At 43.9% G+C, this 21,781-nt stretch overlaps 1 long non-coding RNA gene across 1 annotated transcript in view; it reads right to left on the reverse strand.

The window, feature by feature from the left end:
- Window positions 1-13,489: 13,489 nt before the first annotated feature.
- The window catches only part of LOC310896211, a 48,707-nt gene continuing 40,415 nt past the window's right edge, over window positions 13,490-21,781 (reverse strand). Inside the window, exon 4 of the long non-coding RNA XR_014581278.1 lies at window positions 13,490-20,476. This is a non-coding gene — a long non-coding RNA (uncharacterized lncRNA). The remainder of the gene's footprint in view (window positions 20,477-21,781) is intronic.

A 21,781-nucleotide genomic window follows, 5' to 3' on the forward strand; every position in this document is an offset into this window, starting at 1 on the left:
CCCCAGGCTACACTTAAACCCAAATGGAAATGGGAGCAGAATGCAACATGCTATTGTTCTGCACAAGTTCCCAAGAAAATGATTCTTCTGCTACAGTTTGCACTGGCTGCCAGTCAGTTTCCAAAAGAGAGAGGTGGAATGGAGTTGATTTTGCCCTGTAAATCACTGCTTAGCTTGTTAATCTACCTAGCTATTGCTCATTTTCTAGAAAAGGAGGGAATGCTGAAGCCTCTGGAAAGAACAGTTTCAGCTCAGGAAGATTAAGATCTCTGGGCAACATCTACAAGCAATAGAGGGAGACTGATTCCTTTAATGAACTGGTGAAAATTGTTTGTTTCTGAAGTTGGGTGCCTGGAATGAAGATCTGTCTCTGTCTCCAGAGTTTGAGGTCCCTCTGTGAACACACTTGCCACTCTGAAACAGTGGCAGAGCTGTGTATACAAAAGTTCCCCAGATCTACAATAACCCCTTCTCTAACCTGAGACCGTCCAGCTTGTGAGCACGCTCCGAAGTCTCTCTCTTCTGGTATGGATACAGAGAATGAAGGGCAGAGGTGCTGGGCTTCCGGTACTTTTTACCTCAAACTGTGTCGGCTAAAGGGAGACCTGTTAGGTCTGTTATAAAGAAACCTTCAGACTCAGCTTTTCAAGAAGATCCAGAGTTGGCCTCCAGCTTCAGTAACTGTGAGTCGCAATGCTGACTGCAGGGACAGCAGAGGTATCGCTGAATTGCATGATGTCCTTATCAACTAAGCGCAGGATTTGAGGGCCCAGACATTCCTCTTCAAACTCATGAGGCAGGATTTGTAGATCTGTGGTTTTTGTAGGTGATCTAAAATGTCTGTAAGTTACTTAGAATGCAATGAATTTTAAAGGACCTGATTCTGCAGAGTTTTGTTGATCGTGCTGTATACATTCTGGTCTTTGCATCCCTTACCTTTGACAATGTTCCATCAAATGCATAACTTTTCATCTTTCATTAGGCTGATTTCTTACTTCTGAAGGAGAAACACAAACCAACGTTGTCTTTCTCTTAGCAGACCAGAAGCCTTCACTGTATGCAAGCACATCACAGTTCCCGCGCAAGAGCAACAAGCTCTGCGGCTAGCTTAGGCTTTATAACTCCTACTAGTGGTACCTCCCAAAACCTCTACACCAAACCAGCAGACCTACTGCTCCAAAAGGTAATTGAAACTTTACCATCTGTTCCTCTAGGAGCCTTTCACTCTTTGACTATTCTACTTCTCAAAGGACCAACATTAATCGATTAAATTCACCCTGCCACGGACAGGAAATACCAATACGAGGCAGCTGCCCAGGAGGGATGAGGGCTAGTTAGAGGTTGGAATTGAAGTTCTGGAGATCAAGCATTTATTTCCTCATTCTGCACAGATTTCCTGTACGGTGTTGGGCCAGTCACTTGATCTCTCTGTGACCTGGATCTATGCCTGTTACAGTCTGGTCAGCATCACTATATTCTTCCAGCACACCTAACACGAGATTGCTGGGGGTACGGAAGGCAGGGGTCAGCGGCTTTGTCACGACAGCACAAACCAGCACAAACTCTACCAAGTCTGCACTGAGCACTCTCTTCCTGAGCTGACTGTACCATCTGGGGACATTCTCATCACCCAGTCTCTGTTGCTCACTTGTCTGAAGCCAGACCACCCCTCTATACCTACTGGCAAGAAGGCTCATCGTGTGCTCTCTCTGCCCAAATCTGCATTCAGCAAAGCCAAAGTGCTTAGCTCCAATAGCCTTATTTTTTAAGACAGTGATGTTCATTTTGGCTTCCAGCAATTACCACTGAATGAGTTAGAGCCTTGCCTTTCTGTTCCACTGTGAGCTTGAAACAACTAGATCCATCTCTGTTCTCCTTCTCTTTCCCTCATAATAATATGCAATTTCTCATTTCTCCTGTCAAACCCACCATGCCTCCAAACCCTATCCCCAGTACAGACATATAGACACATATAGACACATACATTCAGCTCTCCTGCTCATCTGTTAGCTCATTTCAGCCACACCCCAAGCCTGAAAACAGCTTGGCAAGGCAGGCTTCAAGCCTTTACCTCGCTAGCTTGTGCCATCCAAGGAGTTCCTGGGTAGCAATGGCCACGAAAGTCTCCTGGGCAGGGAAGGAAGAAAAAGACATTAAGTGCAAACTGTCTCCCTCCCCGCGGTATTTTGTGTGTCCCCTCAAGGGATGACATCAACCTGCTGAGAGTGACCCCTCACATGCTTTCAGAGAAGTCTGATTCATTTTCAGCTCTCATCTGCTAACCCGCTAATCAATCACTGTTTGACATTCGTTAACGATCATTTGATCACTGGTTAACAATCCCAGTTTAAAGAACCCATCTGGTTTTACCTTTAATGGATTAGGGACGATGCACATGATCCCTTTTGCAGGCAGAGTTATAACACTGGGGAAAAAAAAAAAAAAAAAGAAAAAAAAAACATCTGGATTGTTTTCAGCTCTTGCAGCTGCTTGCAAAGCCTCGGACACGACAGCAAGGGTATTACATGAGCAACGCTCCCACTACAAGGGCTAGCGTTGGTCCCTTGGCAAGAAGCAACCAGCCTTACCTCTGAACAGGTTTCCTTAGCACCTGAACCAGGTGGGCCTCCACTACCTTGGAACTGAAAAGCAGCAAAGGCAAATTTGGAGCAGACCCATTTGGAGGAAGACCCACAGAACTGCTTGAAAGCAATATAGGACTTTCAGGCATTTTTTTTACTTCTTTTTAAGTCCCTTTACATCATTCCTACTTATCATAAGAGCCTACAAAAAAATTATATGCTCTTGCAAGTAAGTCTAACCGAAGGCATTTTGCCCTGTCTCTTTAATATCTAACACAAGAATAACTGTAACTTTTTTCCAAAACCTTTTTTCTCTCAGTGGAGTCTTCTCTCTCCACCTCCTCACACTTCTACACGTGTAAGACAAATACCAGCTGCATTGCCAACTATGCTGCCAGCATTATGTGCAAGAACAAAAGTCTGGGGATTTCTAGCACACATATTTGGTGTGTCAGACACTTCACGGAGTGCTGCAAACCCCCAGTGAAGGCTCTGCATTTGTGTATATTGGCCACAAGCAAACACATTTCTTCTGGATTCCTCCGTGCTCACAGGAGCCCTGTGCTACTCACTTCTTCACGTGAGCTGAGCAAACTGGCTTTCACGCATATGCTGCACTGGTTTCCATCTCTGCTGAAAGTCACTCAAAGAAAAATTAGATGAGTAGATATCAGTTTCTTTCTCTTTCTTTTTTCTTTGTCTCCTTTCTTTGTCTCTCTTTTTTTTTTTTCCTTAAGACCAGATATGTTCATGGCACAGAATAGGCAGAAAAATACAGTGGGAGCCTCTGATTAAAATATTAACCCTTCTACTGTGGTAATGAAGTTTCTCTGTCTCTCTCCTCACTTTGTTCTGACCTCTTCTACCTAAACAGTATGCTCCATAGCTATGAATGCACTGGGCAGTAATGCACCATTGAAATCAACTGGTGCCAGAAAAAAAAGTGGTGCAGAAAAAAAGTCACGGAAAATACTCGCTATGTTTAATTGCCTGAGAATTGTTGGGAGAATTGCTGTAAGTGATTGTCCTGAGATTCAGAGAAGAAAAAAAAAAAGCCCACTACCACAAATAACAGGTAAGGATTTCTATTTCTGCACCTTCAGTAGAGCAATTTGTAGTTGACAGGATCCAACAAGCAACCCACTAGAAAAAAAATTACCTCCACAGATGAGCTTCAGACCCAAGGGATCATCAAGGCACAGGATGGGGAGAAGTGGGGGGGGTCAGAGGGACAGCATGAAGTTCTCTGTGCAATGAAGTGCAGTCAGATGCAATAAATATCATTGGCAACTGTGCATTGACAAACCATCCTGCCAAGGTCTGCAGCTAAGGTAAGACAGGGATTAAAGCATGTTCTTAATTCAGCATATTCTTAACTTCTGCAGGATCGCTGTGGACTGGCCTGTTCCACTGCTGATGTACCCTGGGCACACAGCAGTGCTGCCAGATCTTTCCCCTGGTGCAAACTGAGATCTGGTGCAAAACCGAGATACCGATCTTCCTCAAACAAATTCAGATTGGCTTTCCCCACTCCAGACAGCAGCGAATTCTATCTACCAAAAAATCTACAGTTCAAGGCACGTAACTCCCTTCCTCTGAGGTGCCAAGTGTTCTGACAAACTTTCTTGCCAGCACATATGTGAAAGAGTACCAAGGCTAAAGTCTCAGATTAAGAGAAGGAGCTCAGTATCTGAGCAATCTCTTCACTAAGCTTCTGTGCAAACTAAGAGGGCCAGAAGCCCAGACTGAGCTATAGAATAGACTCGGCGAGTTCTGCTGCTGTCTGGAAAGGAACACGCTATATTTGCCTGTGAAGTGACAGGTCCTCCGTGGTTGGGTTTGGGGTTCTGGAAGGCAGACGGGAGGCAGGAGCCTGTTCCTCTATTGCACGGCAGGAAACAACCTTTCATATTCGATTTAGGAGCAATTCTTCAGCTGCAGAGCATTTGTGGGATGAGCTCTCCCTGAGGAGACAGAGATAAGAAGCCAAGCACCAAGCACAGGAGAAACAGAACCTGATCTTCCCAGAAAGCCCCGTTACACACTGCTGTTAGAAGAGGCTTCAGACAAAGAGCTGACCTTTAGGGTAGCCTATGTCAGCACTCGGGCTCAATGAACCACTTAGTCACTACTAATCTCACTATGTTCAATTCAACAACTAACAGCTAAAACATCACATGGAGCATCGGAAGTCAAACAACCCCAAAGAAAAGAGATGTATACTAATTCCAGTTTGCTAAGCTGGAGGGGGAGCCCATCTTTTGTCTGCGCTCTCCCTTTCTGGCTGTGCATCACAAATGGACTCTGCCTTCCTGAACAGAGGCTGGGGAAGAGAAAAGGACTCCTGGCATTGCCTCCTTCAGAGGCTTGAAGAGAAATATAATCCAGAGTATCACAGCAGAAAAGGAAGGAGGTAAATGGGCGTAAGTGAAATAGGGGGTAAGTGGTGGGGAGAAAAGGTTAGGAAAAACCTTTCCATCCTTCATTTATGAGGAGGAAGGAGCACAACTTAAAAGCTCGTCTAGGGTAACATTTACACAGATACCTTCAAGGCAGATACAGAAATATCAACAAAAAGGCAGCCCAGAGGTGTGCTCCCTCATTTTAAATAGTTCCTCAATAGACAGTGGATGTGTAAGAGAGGATTTGGCTCAGCTGCCTACAGTAGAAATGGTAATGGTTTTGCAACACAGTAAAACACACACGGAGCTGAAAGTAAGTCGGAAGACAGAAACCAAATTTTGGGTCAGAAAATAAAAGGGCCTCTGTGCCTGGCAGGAAGAAGGGAGCATGAAGCTCAGCCAGGAGCTTGGAAATGCCACCAGAGTGCCCATGCTAGAAACGGGCTGTTTTGCTGGGGAAACTCTCTCAGTTGTGAGCCTACCTGCCGACTCTGCGAACACATTAATAAAAGCAGCCCGAGACAATTTAATAAGCTCACTGCTGCTGCCAATTCCTTTTCCTCCTTTAAAAGAAATAACCCATCCCGCCGGTTCCAGTCTGCTAACCATCTGGCATACAGCCCAAGAGGGGCTCGGCTCTCCAGCCCTGAAAGGCAAGAGGTGAAATCCAGTCCTCGCTTAATACCAACAGTGTAAAGCCAATTTAAAAGTCTTTAAAAATCTATCTTTGATCGAAAGGAAGATGTTGTTTAATTGAAAAGTCTCCTTTTCTGGAACAGCTGGATTTTCCTCGAGCTGCAGCCACTTCAAAAGGATTCCCAGTAATGTCAGAGCTTCTTAGGTTTAAACTGTCAGCATCGGAAGGGCTGCTACAGGCTTTCGTCTCCTGCAGGTTCCTAAAGACCTCTAGTGTATAAAGATACATTTTAAATAATATAATGCTTTAAAAATACAGCAGGGAGGAAAAATGCTAAGAAAAAGATTCCTTCCAAATAGAAAGTTATATAAAGTTCTGCAGAGGACTGATTTCTGTTGGGTATTTTTTAATAATAATACTTTTGCTTCTTGTTCCTTAATTTGCACAACGTGTAAACAGTAATGAGCTATCTGCTGCTGTATACACACAAAAACATGTTTTGGAATTGCTGCTTTACTTCAGATGCATGGCATTTAAATGCAGATGGAAAATGCACTTAGGCAGGCATTATTATTCAATAAAGTGTGCCCTGTCATGTCTCATCATGCTTGACTAAAACTTGGTAACTGGCATAACAGGCACAAAACCAGGGATGTGCCAGTATCTGGATGGAGATACAACCTTCTTCTCCGGGGAGAGAAGACAGCAGCTTAGCAGAACTGATGGCATACCCAAACTCCACAGAGCCCTAAAAAATAAGAAAATTTCACAACTGCCCTCTGCACCTCAATTCTCACAACCCAAATGAGTGATGATTTGCTATTTCTGTATGTATGGCTTAGAAGTCCCAGCATACGCTGCCTAGAGTCTGCAAAACGTCAGGCAGGATCAATCTCCCTATTGTCCCAGGTCTCTGCCGGAGTCACACAAATTGTATTCATCTGTCCTGAATTCTGCAGCCTCTCCATGTCTTGCTTTTGCCGCACATTGGCGCTAAGAGACTTTCTGTTTAGTATCTCATGTGAACTTTACAACTTGCCTTCCCTGGACCTGCATCTTTAGGGGTGAATGTCGTCATCGTGTTTCTTTGTGCCCACATTCCTCGATTGCACAATGAGAACCACAGGACTTAGAGGAGCGTTGGTGAGGGCAAACAGGGCTGCTCAGAGACTGTAGGAATGGAAGTCATAAAGTGGGACATCGCAAAGCGTGGGACAAGAAAATCTTCTAAAACACATACACATATTTAATAACAACTGGTTTGGGGGCTCCCCATGCATGAGGACCTGTAAGGAATCTTCTGTCATGTCACATTTTCTTAGTCGTAGTCAGACCAGCACTTGGGGAGGCTGCTTTTCTGAATGCCCACGTTTGCTATTTGTAAATTTGGGAGTGAGGGAGGAAGGGTTAGATTAGGACAATTAAAAGCTTAATTCATTACCAATTACTTCTATCGCTCTGCTACCCTTACCAAGCCAAATTTATCCCTGGTGTAATTCTATTAAGTTTCTGGAGTTGCAACAGGGACAACTTTGGCTCAATGTGCTTAAATATTTTTTGTATTTGATACTCATGGCTGCATTTATATCCAAAGCAATATGTCTCTTATTACAAACATAAGTCTTTTTAATGGCATAAGCCCTGAATGCAAAGGACATTTAGCCCATAAAAATAACTGACGTCTGATCCAGCATCTACCAAAATCATCTACAAAACTCTCATAATTTCTAATGGCCACAGAATCAGGCCCCAACTTTTCTGCCCTTAGAGGGGAGAGCTACATTAAGAGTTAGTGGTAATATCCCCATATTGATGAGTCACTCACTTTGCAGTACATAACATTTTATGAAGTAGAGAATCACTTTCCCTAAGCAATTACAATTTTGAGACAGGATCTCGGACTCTCGCAAGCTCCTTTGTTTCACAGCCCGTACTCGTGTGGCACTGAACCATTCGTAGCATGCCTGCCTGGTTATTTGCTAGGGTAAATAATCTGTGAAATGGCATTTCTGTGGTATGAAGAGACCCCAGCTGGATATCAAAATATGGGCGAAGGTTTCAATGAGTGAGAGGTTTCCCTAAACTTCTCACCCCATTTCTTCTGCTGTCTGTAAGTACGAGAACATCCACCTCTGACGCACATTAACCTTAGTTAGTATATCCCTACTGAAAGGAGTTCCCCTTAAACCTTGTGTAATATTGAGCGTGACAACATAAGCTTATCATATATGTAATAACAGGAGCAAGTGCAACTACCACAGAAACCTTAAAAAATCTGTGTGTTACTCTAGCACTGATAGCAATGTAGACATTCCTTCTACCACATGTTGGGAAATATTGCTAACCAAGAGCAAAATCCTCACATCTCTCCAGCAAGACTGCTAAGACCTAACATGAGCTCTGCCCACAGGAACAATGGGCTGTATTAAGAGCATTGCAACAAATGAAATTTGCTGCTCCATCAGAGAGAAAAGTACGTATTGGTGTCCATTGTCCATTGTTCAGCTTTGGTTGGTGAAATAGGAAGATTTAATAATTTGGGATGAAACCTCCGTGCCACACTTCTGTATTAAGAAAAAAAAAAAAAAGACATATAAATGGACTGGGCATCAAATGTCATTTGATAGACTGCAGCGGGGGTAGGGAGGACTCTTTTCAACTCAGAAAGATTTTACAGGACTTAAGCAAAGCATTACCTTGGCCACTTGCTCTCTCTAGTGGCCAGCATGTAGAATAACTTCAGTCTTTAACACTATGCTCATTTCAAATATTTCTAGAGAAGCACTTTTAGAAAAGAAACACAAACTACAAGCCATAAACGGATCATTAAATACTTGATCTGCCCCTCAAAGCTTTGTCATCTCACCATCGCGTTGGGGAGAATGTGGGAAACAGGACTGGAGTATCTGGTTTTCCTCCAACAAACCTCTTCGAGCTTCTAATTGAACTCCCTGCTTCAATGTCAGCCACGGTCAAAGTGTCTTTGAGGCACACGGCCAATGCATGGAATGACTTCAGACAAGGAAGGGGTGCAGTTGAAACAGTGACAATCCCAGTCTGGTTAGCTTTTACACAGCATGTTTTAACATGGAACAGAATCTGATCAAACTCCAAGAGCAGGGAAAAAAAATGATGCCCCTAGAAATTAAATTGCTATAGGCCCTGCATTTCTTTTCCTCCAAAGGTAAATGCAATTACTATACCCCAACACAGTCTTACCAACCAGGTTTTCCGAACCAAGGTATCTGCTTCCTCTTCCACTACAGCTTCTGCCTTTACAAACTTCAGGTGCTGCCCAGCAGCACTGTAAATCCATTTCTAATATTTCTGGAGGGTAAAACTTCTTAAAACTGAAGAATAAATAAAATTTATAGATAGGAGTCTCAAACAAGTGGAAAACAGTTTTAAATTAAACAAGGACTTGCTGCATAACAGCAATGGAAAAGCCAGTGCCAAGGTTTTCATTTTACTAGAACACTTTCATTTTGGATAATATTTTTTTTAATCCAGAGATTGAAGTTGTAAGGCACTACCTCAGTCTATTGTTTAATGACATTTATAACTCTATAATAGTATTTTGCAAAAATTACTGCTTAGGCTTAATATTTCTGATTATGGAACAGATAATACAGTGATGTCATGAATGCAAAATTAGTAAATTATAATCTGTCATTTGGCTTTAAATAAGTGTATTTCTTCAGACAATAGGTATGATGAATATAAGCACAAATGAACCATGAATCTCTTCAATTATTCTTATTTAGATTCATTTTCCTATGAATTTTCATTTAATTCCAACCACAATCTCCTTACCATAAATCAAAGGCAGACCTGCCTCGCAGCAACACGTCTGCTTAATAAAATGAAGAAACACAGCCATTAAAAACATTGTTTCAGTCAGCGATCCAAAGTTCCTTTACAGCAGCACAGTCTTGTGTTAGAGGCTATATTCTGGAGTTTGCAATATTGTCCTCTCTTCTCTAGCATCAAACTGCTACTGTCAACTACAGTAATTACACAGAAACTACAATAAAAGCCATATAAACAGCCTTTTACCTGTAACACTAATTCTAGGTAACCTGTGGTGGATAAGTACGTGATTCTCCTCGTGCTAGAACCTCTCCTAGCCGTCACCATTCGCCTCTTGCCCTGACAGCATGGAAATCAGCTGGCATTATCAAAACTGCCCACGTTGCCTCACTTGGACTCAACCCCAAGGCCTGAGAGATTCCAGATCTGGCATTTCGGTTCAGGCAGAGCCTCAGGGGGACAGCATGGGCTGTAATTGCATCAGTACTAATAAAGAGGCTTAGCTTTAGCTGTCCCATTCCAGGCTGTAGCACCCCTGGAGGTGGCAAGAAGCAGGTCCAAAGTTTCCCAGCAGGATCCTTGTGCTCTGCCTGGCTCGTGCTGTGTTTTGAGTTGCAAACCACACATCTGCTGTGGGATTCCCGTGCTGCTCATGGCACCCCGAACCCCTCCTTCTGAATGTCATGATCTCAGCCGGAGTCATGACCCCTTGTGACAATAAGCAAAGGCATCCGAACTCTCCAAGAGGCTCCAATGACTCCTGTCACGCCCTCTGTTGGGAACCACTGATTTAACCCCCCCCAACAAAGCCCTCGGGTCGTAGGGTACAAAAAGCGTGCCACAACTCCTTTACGTTGCTTCTCCCTCACCTGTTTGCCTCGTACTACCATAGCAGGTTTTAATCTTCTGTCTTCTTAACCTCTGTGGCATACAGTTGATCAACTTCAGCCCACTTGCCAAGGTGATCCTGTTCACCCACGGGCCCTCCTGCTTCTCTCTCCTGACACTCTCCTATTGTAAGCTAGCAGAATAGGCAGGAGGCGAGCAGATAATCAGGCAGCCGATGTGGTCTGAATACAAGTCTCGTTATCTCTTTATGCATTCTCTCCTCAAATTGTATGACCTGCATTTCAGGCACCCTTGGGCTTGGGATTTACATTTTTAATATTGGGGGCTTGTGACGCCGTCCTCTTGTTGGTTAATTGGTATCAGAGAGCAAGTGTTTTCCCTTCCACTGAAATAAATCTCCCCTAAAGCTGCAATTGCTCATTCTTTTGTTCCATCCTCATTTGAAATGGGTTCTGCAAAGCCTCCACACCACACTAAATAATCTTCAACTCTCACTTTTTAAAATCTGTTGGTTTATGCCTTAATGGCTTTGATGGGCTTTGCTTTCAGTCTTGTTACTTAAACCACTTTCCTCATATTCCTAAACTCTGTGTTTTCATTCATCCCTACCACAGTGGACCCTTTGAAGCTGAAAGGATTTATTTATTATCCAGAATACTTTTCCCCCCTGATTTTGGAAACATACCTTTTCAAATGACAATGTGACACAGTTCAGGGTATTTTCTTGGTCTAGAATACTGAGCCTAAAACAAACACATTTTGTGTTCTGATTTGCTGAAAAATCCATCTGTGCCTCGCAGGGAATCATTTTTCCAGTGGATCTGTGTCAGCGCCAAACAATAGAAATGTTGCACTCATCATGAGTTTAATGTGATCTGAAATAACATTCTGTTTGAATTCAGTTGTTAGTGGTGTTAATAAAAGCTAATCAGTAGCAATGGTGAATTTCTGGAAGATTACTGCATATGAACTGTAATTCTCTGTCTTCAATATGCATTGCAATTTTAAATTAAACTAATTTGGACACACATAGGAAATGTCAGTCTGGGTAACGCTGTGTAAACAGACTGAAGTATCACAGAGGAGGATCAGGAACAAATAAAATCATCTGTGTGACTTTGTTCTTAAATCAATGTTGACACTTTCGCTGCTCCTACAATGAGAATGTAACTTTCAGTCCTTTCTTCTTGTGCTGTCTTCATTGTGCAACTACGGAAATATTGAAAAGTGTAATCATCATTTTGTCAGTCATGTAGCTTAATATTGTTCTCCAAATATTTGAAAATATCTAAAAACAAGGGCAGAATTTCCGAAGCTCATCTATCAGTCGGAGGCAGTCAGCCCTCTTTCCAACCCACACACAGCTTCTTTGAAAACTGGAAAGATGTCCACGTATTTGAAACCCTGCCAGCTGCTTCCAGGCCAGACAGCTGATGTGCCCAGATTCCACCATTCTCTGGGGGAAAAAAAAAAGGCAACCAGAATCGGGAGCCGAAAATGTTTTGGTTTATCTTATATTTTTACACTGTTTCCAGAAAGAGAGATGGTGTCACTGAAGCAGTTAGGTCAAAACTGCTTTTTCTAGTGACTTAAGCTGAGATCAGTCCCAAAACACATGGATCTTGAGCCAACCTGAAGCCAGAGACTTCATTTCATCTGGCATCTACAAAATAAAGAACTGGATCCACACTGAGTAGTGATACGGAATAGCATTTTCTAATTAGAGTCCAGCAGTTAGCCATGCACATGGGCTTGGCTGGAGACCTATACTTTCTGTGACCTAACCAGGACAAAGTGGCGTTCAACAGGATTGTGACTCTTTGTATTGCAAAACAGCCCCTGCAGAGCTTTGACTTTCTCTGCAGGCACGGTCTCTCACCTGCAGGACTCACACAGCCCAAGCTGCAGGCTGAAATATCTGACACTTTAAGAGTGTCAGATACAAAGACAGGAGCCAAGGTTTGTCAGCTGCACTGGGCAGCCTGAGGATAACATGCTTAACTACACTAACGTCAGCTTTTTAGTTATAAGTTGAGAATAATATCACCTATTTTAGTATCTCACAACAGGGGAGGGACTATGGGGATTAGCTGATGTTTGCAAAGTGCTCCTGAGGTTGTAAAGATTTTTAAGTGCTATTTTGTAAAGTTTGTGCAGAATTTGACAACACAGGCCATTCCTTAGTAGGTCTGTTGGTCAAGATGGATTTCTCCAGAATCAGATTTCCAAGAGATAGAGTTCCTGGCTCATACTTGGGCTTAAACTTCATCAGTGAAGAATTTGGAGGGATTCTGCTCTTGGGTAAAAGGGAAAATTGAAATCCCATGATAGAAAATCTTCCAGCAGCCCTTCCAGGCTAGAAACAAGTTTCCACATTATCGAATAGGCTGGGGAGCAGTCACAAGGACTCCCGTCTCCTTGCGCAGTGAAGTGTCCAACAGGGATGACAAGAAATATGCTCTGCTTTACAAAATGTACCAGGGGCTAGGTCTCACTCACTGCCGTGCTCCCCCACGCTTCCAGAAGCACAGTGTTTGGATCTTCAGGGGGATGGAGTTGGGCTGTCTCCACACTGCAGTGATGCCAACAAGTATCCATGAGGACTGAGGCCTGCTAAAGCACAGCAAAAAGCATGCATGCCACAGAATTTTCCCAATTTTTGCATGAGGCCTGAAGCCTCAGACACATTTTCAAAACACTGAGCATGAGCTGAGCTGTAGTAATTGCCCAAGCATGGACACAGAGTCCGAGGGAAGATTTTGACCCATCTGAATTAGCTTAACTTTCAGCAACAGAATTTAGCTGTCTTCAAAGCCTGTTGCTAGCTCATGGTCTAAATGTTTGTGCATGCATATTTACCACAGGTCAGACAACACGAGTATATATACTATTCCCAAGAGTGACTGACACCCTTTGTTCTGATTTAATTAGATGTAGTGTTAATGTGTAAACTAACAAACATAAACCCACACACATCCGTACTGCAGACACTTGGTAAAAGAACGACCTTGTCACTTGGATGGCTTTCATACATTCTCTTCTGACCAAGGAGGACCAAACCTTAGGCACTGCCCACCCTTCCACCTCTGCTGGAGGGCAGGAGGAGTTGGTAGGTCATGCACTCCTCTCAGCTCAGCTCTGGTCCAAACAAGTCAGCCTAAACAAAACAGCAGCAGGTTCCAGTTAACATAGCCCAAGTTAAAGGGGCAAGGCTTGGTGAACAGTGAAGACTATTTAACTTCAGTGGACTACGCCAGTTCAGGCAGCAGATGGGAAAGGGAGGAAGGGAATTAGACCTCTACCACTGGGCCCGAAAGCATTAAGTTCATGGAAATCTAAGAGGGGAGACTCCTCCAGCCAGTGCCACTAACTACCTTGGTAAGGGACATCTGGGACAGCACCTTTCTTAACGGAGCGGAGCAGTGGCTCCGCCTGGCATCTCCTTGCCCCACAAGTCCTGCAGCCACCTCCCTGCAGTGTGTGGAGGCCATACGTGCATAACTGGCTCCTGCCTTCAGCTGCTGGCTCCGTTTTTGCTTGCATGCCTCTTCGGCCCTGGCAGTATCAGCCCTAAATGTGATTCAGGAAGTCTGAACTCAGAAAGAAAAGGAGCTGGAACCACCTAAGAGAGATGTCTTCTTTGCTCTTTGTCCCCTTGCTCACTAATCAGTACTTTTCAGCAGCTTCCACTCCCCCATAAGACTTACAATTCAAGAACTGGAGGAAAATAACTCTTCTCGTTAGCAGTAATGGTCATAAGGAAAAAAATACTTATCTAGCTAATTATGGGCATTGTACTCGCAGTCCACTTGCTCTTGATCACCACTTCTTTTCAGCTACTCCTTTCCCTGCTGCTTCATCTTGCCCTGTGAGTAGGACAGCAGCAGCACAAGGGGTCCAGTACCTCCCACTACTCAGCTACTTCTTTTGTGCATAACCTAAGTGAGCCCTTTTCATCTCTTTCTCACAGGATAATTAGGTATAGTGAGGGCTAATACTAAAAGACCGGTGACGACAAGCCCTGTGTAATATTACTCTTTACAGGCATTGCATGTTCTAGCACTGGCAAGCCAGCAGTGTTTTTCCATGGAGCTTTCTCTGTCCCAAAGAGAAAAGAAGGAAACCTATAAGCTAAATCTTGCAAGCCACTTAAACCAACATTAGTTCCCTGGTCATTTGAAGGAGTGAGTTGGGACAAGATACCACTGTGTTTGAGAAATGAGGGTAGAATAAGAGATGAGCTCAGCACCTCAAAATGAAAAAAAAAAAAAGAAAATAAAAAAAAAAGACAATTCCAAACTGCTTTCTGTTTATCTTGTTTGCAGCCAGACAAACCTCATTAGAGTTGACTTTCTGCAGAGCATCATAGTGACATTCAGTGGACCACTTGCAAACTATGTATTTCCTTCAAGTGTCCAGAACAAACTATCTGGACCTGAAGCTGGGGCCAGCTGTTTGTTAGAAAGCCAAGCTTCGAGCAAAACAACCTTCCAAGCTTCCACACTTGCTCCAATTTGCCAATTAAACATACAAAGCAAATAATGGGGAAGGGGAAGAAGGAGGGGGAGGGATCACAGTATTTCCATGCCAGAAAACGTCAAAGTGAGCCAGAGATAGGAGCCAGTAGAGCTACTTACACCACATTATAATATGCAGAGCATTGCCTGCCTCCTGATCCTGAGAGTAATTTGTCATTATGCTGAAGCCTCATTGCATTTGTTTCCTTTAAGGGAGCCAGAAGTCTCATACGCCGCCCCCCATATTTGAGTGAATGTGGTCAGGCTGCCTATCAAGGCATTTCAAGAAAATGCCAAGATCTGTGTCTTGGAAAGCCGACAGCTTCTCTGTCTGTGCGGAAACCTAATGGACACAACGTAATGTGGAACAGTCTGTCCCAGCAAAGGGCTGAACTACTAATCTTCTCTGGTACCGGATAAAAGCAGCAAGTGCTCCTGCTCTGGAAGCACAGCGAGGTATTGCTCTCACGCAACTCAAGCCAGCAGTCGGTGTTGCAAAAGGATGCCTTGGGATGCCTCTCCAGGTTCCTGTATCCGCCTCCTACCTGCAGGCAGAGGCAGGCAGCCACACACCAGGCAGACTGCAGACGTGCTTGTGGAAGATTTTCTGTTTGCTCACGTTGACCTCTCATTTTTGTGCACGAAGAGCAACTGGACATCACTTGAAAAAGAACAGCTCTGCAAACCTCTCACATTATCCTTCTCTCTGGCACTCCGAGAGACATCTCCTGTTGCAGACTGTGACTGGCCAGGCTGGGTGTCGAAGCAGACGTGCTGTGGCAGCTCAGGTCTCTTTGCTAGCCAATTACCCTTAAGGAGAAGCCAGCTCAGTATCTCAGCCAGAGCTGGCCTGAAACAAGGTTGTCCCTCCAAGCCTTTCTCTCCTTTTCAAGCATCCAGGCCTGGAGGTACGGTTCCATGGCAGCCTGAGCCTGTTTTGATCCCATCTTCCTCTCTGTAACACAAATCCCATAATCCAGCCCCCTTTCTTGTGCTGTTATTGGTGGCAATGCACGCAGACCAGTTTAAGGAGCTAACACAGCTGAAAACTAACCCGCGCCAAAAAGAGGAAAAAAGAATTGATTAAGTTTCAGACAGATCACTCTCCTGAGCAGTCACACAGATGAAAGAAGGAGGGAAATGTTTCTATGAAGAAGGCACAACACGGCAGTATAGACCTAGTATGTATGGCAGAACTGTCCCCACAGGCAGTGGTCAGATGATAATTAAACCTGATTCTTGCTAAACCCATAGCTTAACAAGATGGGGACAGAGATGGGGGCAGATGGACAGAAGGAGAGGACAAGAGTCCTAGGATGGCTCCAGCAAGCTCTGTGTACCTAAGACCAGCTCGGAGCTCTGTGCTCCACTATATGTCGGCAGTACAGATGTGTGCATACATTGACCTAAGAGACAGCAAGCAAAAGCATCAGCAGTGACTCTGATCCATCTGTAATTTCCCTTTCTAGCACCAAATGTGTCCTGTGAAACTTCAGGAACTTTTTGTTGTATGGATTAGGACATGCACATACTTTGCTTCCTTTATATATTATTTCTTTAATTATCAAGTGCCCATCTTGTACTTAGAAAGCCTCTGATTGACCTTAAAATATGTTTCATGTCCACCCTTTACTCTAAGAAAAGCAGTAATCCTTACAAAGATACAAATTATTCCCACCCACCATTCTGGTTTAGACTATAGCAAAGAAAAAATGTCTTTGGTAATTTGGACCGTTGTTGAATATGTCAATAGATCTGTTTTGTACTCTAAAAGGGAAATCATATAATTGCTTTGGCAAGACTGCACATTGTTTATTGTGCACAGTTATTGCAAAACTGCCAGCAAAGACATATTTACAAAAAAAAATAAAAAATAAAAAAAAAGTTTTCACAGATTCCTAAGCCTATTCTCTTGCCCCAAGCACCCTCTTTTTTCTCACCCCAAAATCTCACAGCTTTAGTTTATCCCTGACTGCAAAACCAGCATCAAAAGTGAAACCTGACAGGAATTTGTTGGGGAGAAGTGAGGGGGTAAGCAGTTTTTAAGTCGAGGGGGAAAAAAAAAATCTTAAATGGATTTTGGCCATTTTTAAATATTTAAAGGCTGCAACCACAAAATCAAAGTTTTGTGTTTCGGACACTTTTATGTACTAGCCTAACTGAAAACAGCTTTGTATAAAAATACAGTTTTGCAAGTCAGCCCACTTCCATAAAGAGAACTATCCCCTTAAGCTACTGCTAAAAGGTCGTTTGGCCTGCAGATTTGCCCCCTTCTCTCGTAGGCTCCGTTAGCAGAATAGGAATGACCCAGCATCCCATAAACCTCTAAGCCCTTGAAATACCAGAGGCACCCAAGTCAAAGAGTAAGAAAAGCCATTAATTTGGCATTCATTTCCCTTTTTAGATGCTTGGTGTGAGCCGTTTCTGGACCCGGATCCTGCAAAGGCTCACAAACAGGTTTAGCTTTACACACTGCATGGGGTTCCATTTACTTCAACAATTGCAAACGCTGGGAGGCCCTGGGTCTTAGAGATGAACTAGAAAACAGCCTCTGCTATCTCTTTAAAAAGGATCCCATATATCTGGAAAGCCCATTTGCATCTGGGGGGGTTGGGGTTGTTAACCTATTACAGTTACATTACACCATGATTAGTCCAACTGAAAGAAAACAGCAGGAAGAAAAAAAAAAAATAGCTCCTACTTCCTCTCCACTCCCCAGTTAGTTTATTATGTGTATTTGATGGCCCTTCACGAAGAGGCAGTAAGACCCTGAACCTGCAATGACCCCTGTTTCCACGCAGACCATATGGACTCGTGCAGAGGTTTGCCTGGACGGGGCTCCTTGTCAGCTCAGACTCAAACATCCCTGAGCAAGCAGAAAAAAAACAAAAACATCTTTGAGTACTCTTGTTTAAAAATAAAATCAGACCAGCAGATTTCAAATGCTCTATGAGACATTTCCTACCCCTTTGTTTTACAACGGGACGCAGCCCCGTAGGTGCTGGATGCTCTGTTGGGTCGGCACTATTTACGTGTAAAGCACCATTCTGCAGCATCCTGAGCCATGCTGCGCAGCACCTTCAACTCCTCCTGAACCCTGCCAGAACCGAGGGCACTCAGTCCCTCTCCGGATGGGACACAAAACTAGTTTGCTTTGATCTTAAGTGCTGGAATTGTTTGGGATTAAATCTGATTTCTTCAAATCCCCGAACTTACCCATTCCCCTAACATTTGCAACTTCTCTGCAAACAATACATGTAGAAATCACTAGCATCGCACATCCTACTGAAGACGAAGTTAATTTACAGAATCCAGCCTTTAAAATACAAGGGTTTCACAACAAATGTGTCGCTATAGCAACCGAGTAAGCTTATGTGAACTTCAGGCATTCATATTCATAGAAACTCCTGAAGCAAGACTGACTGTTGGCCATAACATCCCTACTCTTGCCAAGTTTCAAATAGTGCATGAATTATGCCAAAAATAAATGGGTGTGACTAATACAAGCACACAGAACACCGAGGGAAAAAGAAACACCCAAGCTTTTGCCTCTAAGGCAACATTTGTTGATAGAAAAGATGGGCATTTGGAAAGCATGCCTTTTCCTTCCTTCTATCTTTCTGCTTTCCTTGCACTTCATAAAAGCCCCACATGCACATTTGCCTCCCATAAATTGTACGACTGCTAGTAATCGCACATCTTTGCAGTCTATAGAACAAATCTTTTTTTAAAGACTTGCTCCCTTTGTACTCCCCTGGTATTTAAGGAGCACGTGTGTGCTGGAGGAGGAAAGTCAATCTGTTTTAACTCATGCCCTTCTCTTGCGCAGAACTGCAAGCAATTCTTTTTGCAGCCCCTGAAGAAAAGCATGCCCAGCCTCAGCTCTGCAACATCGAATACCTCTCTCTCACGTCCTCTCTTCCCCATCTCATCTCTGCACCACAGCCCAACCTGCCCGCTCTCATTTACCAAGGTCAGGCTTTTCTGAGGGCCAGCCACGCATTTAACACGCTGGATCCAGATCTGGAAACTTCCCGCTAATTACTGTGGTCACACTTCCTAATCCAACAAGCATCAAACTGCACAGTAGTCTCTCAAGTGGAATAGGTCACCTAGCTGCCTGCTGCAGGTCATTCCGCTGGCAGATTTTTTCCTGATGAAAGATAGTGCTGCAAGGTAGCTGTTCCAACACGAACAGCAATCTGGACTAATTATATGTGATACACCCACTCTGACTCACGAGATAGCACAGAAGGAAAGGGAGGGAGGAAGGGGAAGAAGATGAAGAGACACGGGAAGAGTAAGCTAGGTAAGTCCTTAGCTCATCTTGCCTCACAACCCCTCTGAAAGTTTCACACTTTCCTCTGTTCCCTATGGAATAGAAAGTTTCTGCAAATCTTGGATTCCAGGAATTTATTCAAATCAAGATGTGTCCCCTCTGTCTCTTCCTGTCCCAGCTCCTCTCCCCAGGCCATACACCAGCTCCGTTTCCATTATACTTTAGCCAAAACCAACATTTCCTTCTCAGAACTCAGGAACTGCTCTTGGGTCTGAGGAATTCTATAGGGGCTGAACAACACATTATTCAAAACAAACACGAAGGCAGTCGAAACCTCTCTCTGGCTGTCATTTCACTCCATGTTCCCAGGGATGATTTTACAGCCTTTCATTCTGCCCAAATCCTGATTTTTTGCTTAATGATGGAATTAGCCCAAACACATGTTGAGAGAAGAATGTGAAGACATGGGAGGGCTCAGGAGACCGAGGTGGACAGCCGCGGAGCAGAGGCCTAGCAGTAGGAAAACAGATGGCCCATCGGATTAACTTTAAAACCGATCTTGAAATTCAGCGTGGGGATATGGAAGACGGATTTCTTCTTTGCGTGAATTGCCTCGACACTCAGTATACCTTTTCACATGGAGCATTAGGCCCTCAATGCGTGATCTTTCACGGCGTGCTTTGAACAGAACGGTGGCCTCCGACAGGCCTCCTGTTAGGCATATGTCAACCTGCACTCCCTCCCTTCAGGAGGGGCGACACCCACCAAACTTCAGCTCAGTAGTTAAGTTCTGTGCGGGCAGAATTTTATCCAGGCCTTAGGATAATCACCTCATGTACCCCAGAGATTTATTAGCATAGTCGTTTTTCATTTATCTTGTCAGTAAATGGCTTTCAAGTCATTTGAACAGTTGTTCATTCCGGAGTCCGAAGAGAAACTGTTTGATAAGTCAGCCAGGTCAACAACTGAATGCAAGAACGTGCCATCTCCTCAGGAACAAAAATGTTGGCCCAATGGGACAGATTAAGTAAGAAGCAGCTTGTAGCAACATGGTTGCTTCAGGACTGATGCCACTTGGCTGGGTTTCCTTGCATAGGTACTGTTTCTGGTGGAGGTTGTACTGATCTAGATAGGTTACGTTTATTGTTTGCTGCTGCACCAAAAAATAAAAAAATAAAAAAATAAAAGGAAGCCACCTAAGCCACCTACATGTTGGTTGCTAATTATAGTATCTTCTGTTAGGATGGATACAAATGTCCAAGACTGAAATACAGTAGGTCCTCATGAAAAAGGAGGATGAAAACACAACTTGCTGATCCATTTTGACAGCCCATTGACAAGTCCGCTTGTGCATGGTAGAGAAGATCATCTCTAGGAGCTGGGCCTGGAAGCTGGGAGATCTTGAGTGAGGTATAAAAACAACATAAAAACAAGGAAGAGGGAAGGAAGGTGAGAAGTCACAAAAGTTATGTTTGGTCCGTGGATTATTTAAGAATGCCTGTGTTACCTGAACACTTGACCTTGCTTTGCCCTGGATAACTCATAATGCTGGCCTCAAGTCACCACTTGTCAGGAAAATCATACTGGGTTATTCACCATCACGAGATGGGCCTGCCTCCAGACAATGCGGATTCAACCAATGCCGTAAATTGCACGTATTCGTAAGCATTTGCCAATTGACTGCCTATTTCCCAGCCATGAGGGTTTTGGTAGTTTGCCTTCCAGCCCTGCTGGCAACAGCACTGAGCTGAACATAACATCTCTTCTGAGCATGCTGGGGCACTAGCAGACACTGTGCAGCCAGGCCTGCCCCTGAGGACCTGCTCAGAGCTCTTAGAAAGGCTCACCTTAACTAACATAGGCCTCAGGTCAAACTCTGCTGCCTCACCATCAGGCTACAACAGCCGGCAGCGGGGGAGGAACAAAAACATGGACTCACCCGCTAGATTTAACACCGCTGATCTGAATGAGTTTGTCCTTAATTTATATCAGAGGTCATTCCAATCTAACTGAGCCCTGTCACGTCATTCTGCAATGCTGGCTATGGATTTTGCCTTCCTGTTTCAAAATTGCGTTGATTGATGGATTCTTGAACTCTCCTGGAGAACTTTTGCTCCAGCGTGGTCACACTGTAGCACCATACCAAAGGAATCCATTCTCCTCTGAGGGTTTTAGCGAAGGACTTTTGCAGGACACACACTTCACTTGCTCATGCTCTAAAGCATCTCTTCTTTCAGCACTGCAATGCCAGCATCCTGTGGACAGCAGGGACAGTCCCTGGAAAGAACTAGCAAGAGGCTCTGGACCTTGCTGTCATTTCTACCTGTTGCACATTTTTGGTGCTGTTTGTCCTTTGACAGAAATACTGAACTACTGAAAAGCAAAAGGCAGTTCCTATAGTTTCGTTCCAATAGTAGCCAAGGCTGTGCTGTCAGGCCAAGCAGTGCACATTGCCTGTTCATGGATTAATCCTGTTGTTTGGAGAATCTTGCACATGAGTCTTGGCAGAACAGGAGTTAAGATTTCAGAGACATGAGCTTATAGCATTAGTTTAGCTTGAAGAATTACAGGTGTTCCAGATGCGGGCCACCCTGTTCAAACTGGTACTCTTAATAGCAGTTCCCAGAACTGCTCAGGACTTGTAGCCATGCCTTTCTTCAAGAGTTGTGATTAGTTAACTTCTCTGGAAACCTGAGCTGCTGTCC

Source organism: Anser anser (assembly GCF_964211835.1).
Source record: "Anser anser genome assembly, chromosome: 3".
Lineage (NCBI taxonomy): Eukaryota > Metazoa > Chordata > Aves > Anseriformes > Anatidae > Anser > Anser anser.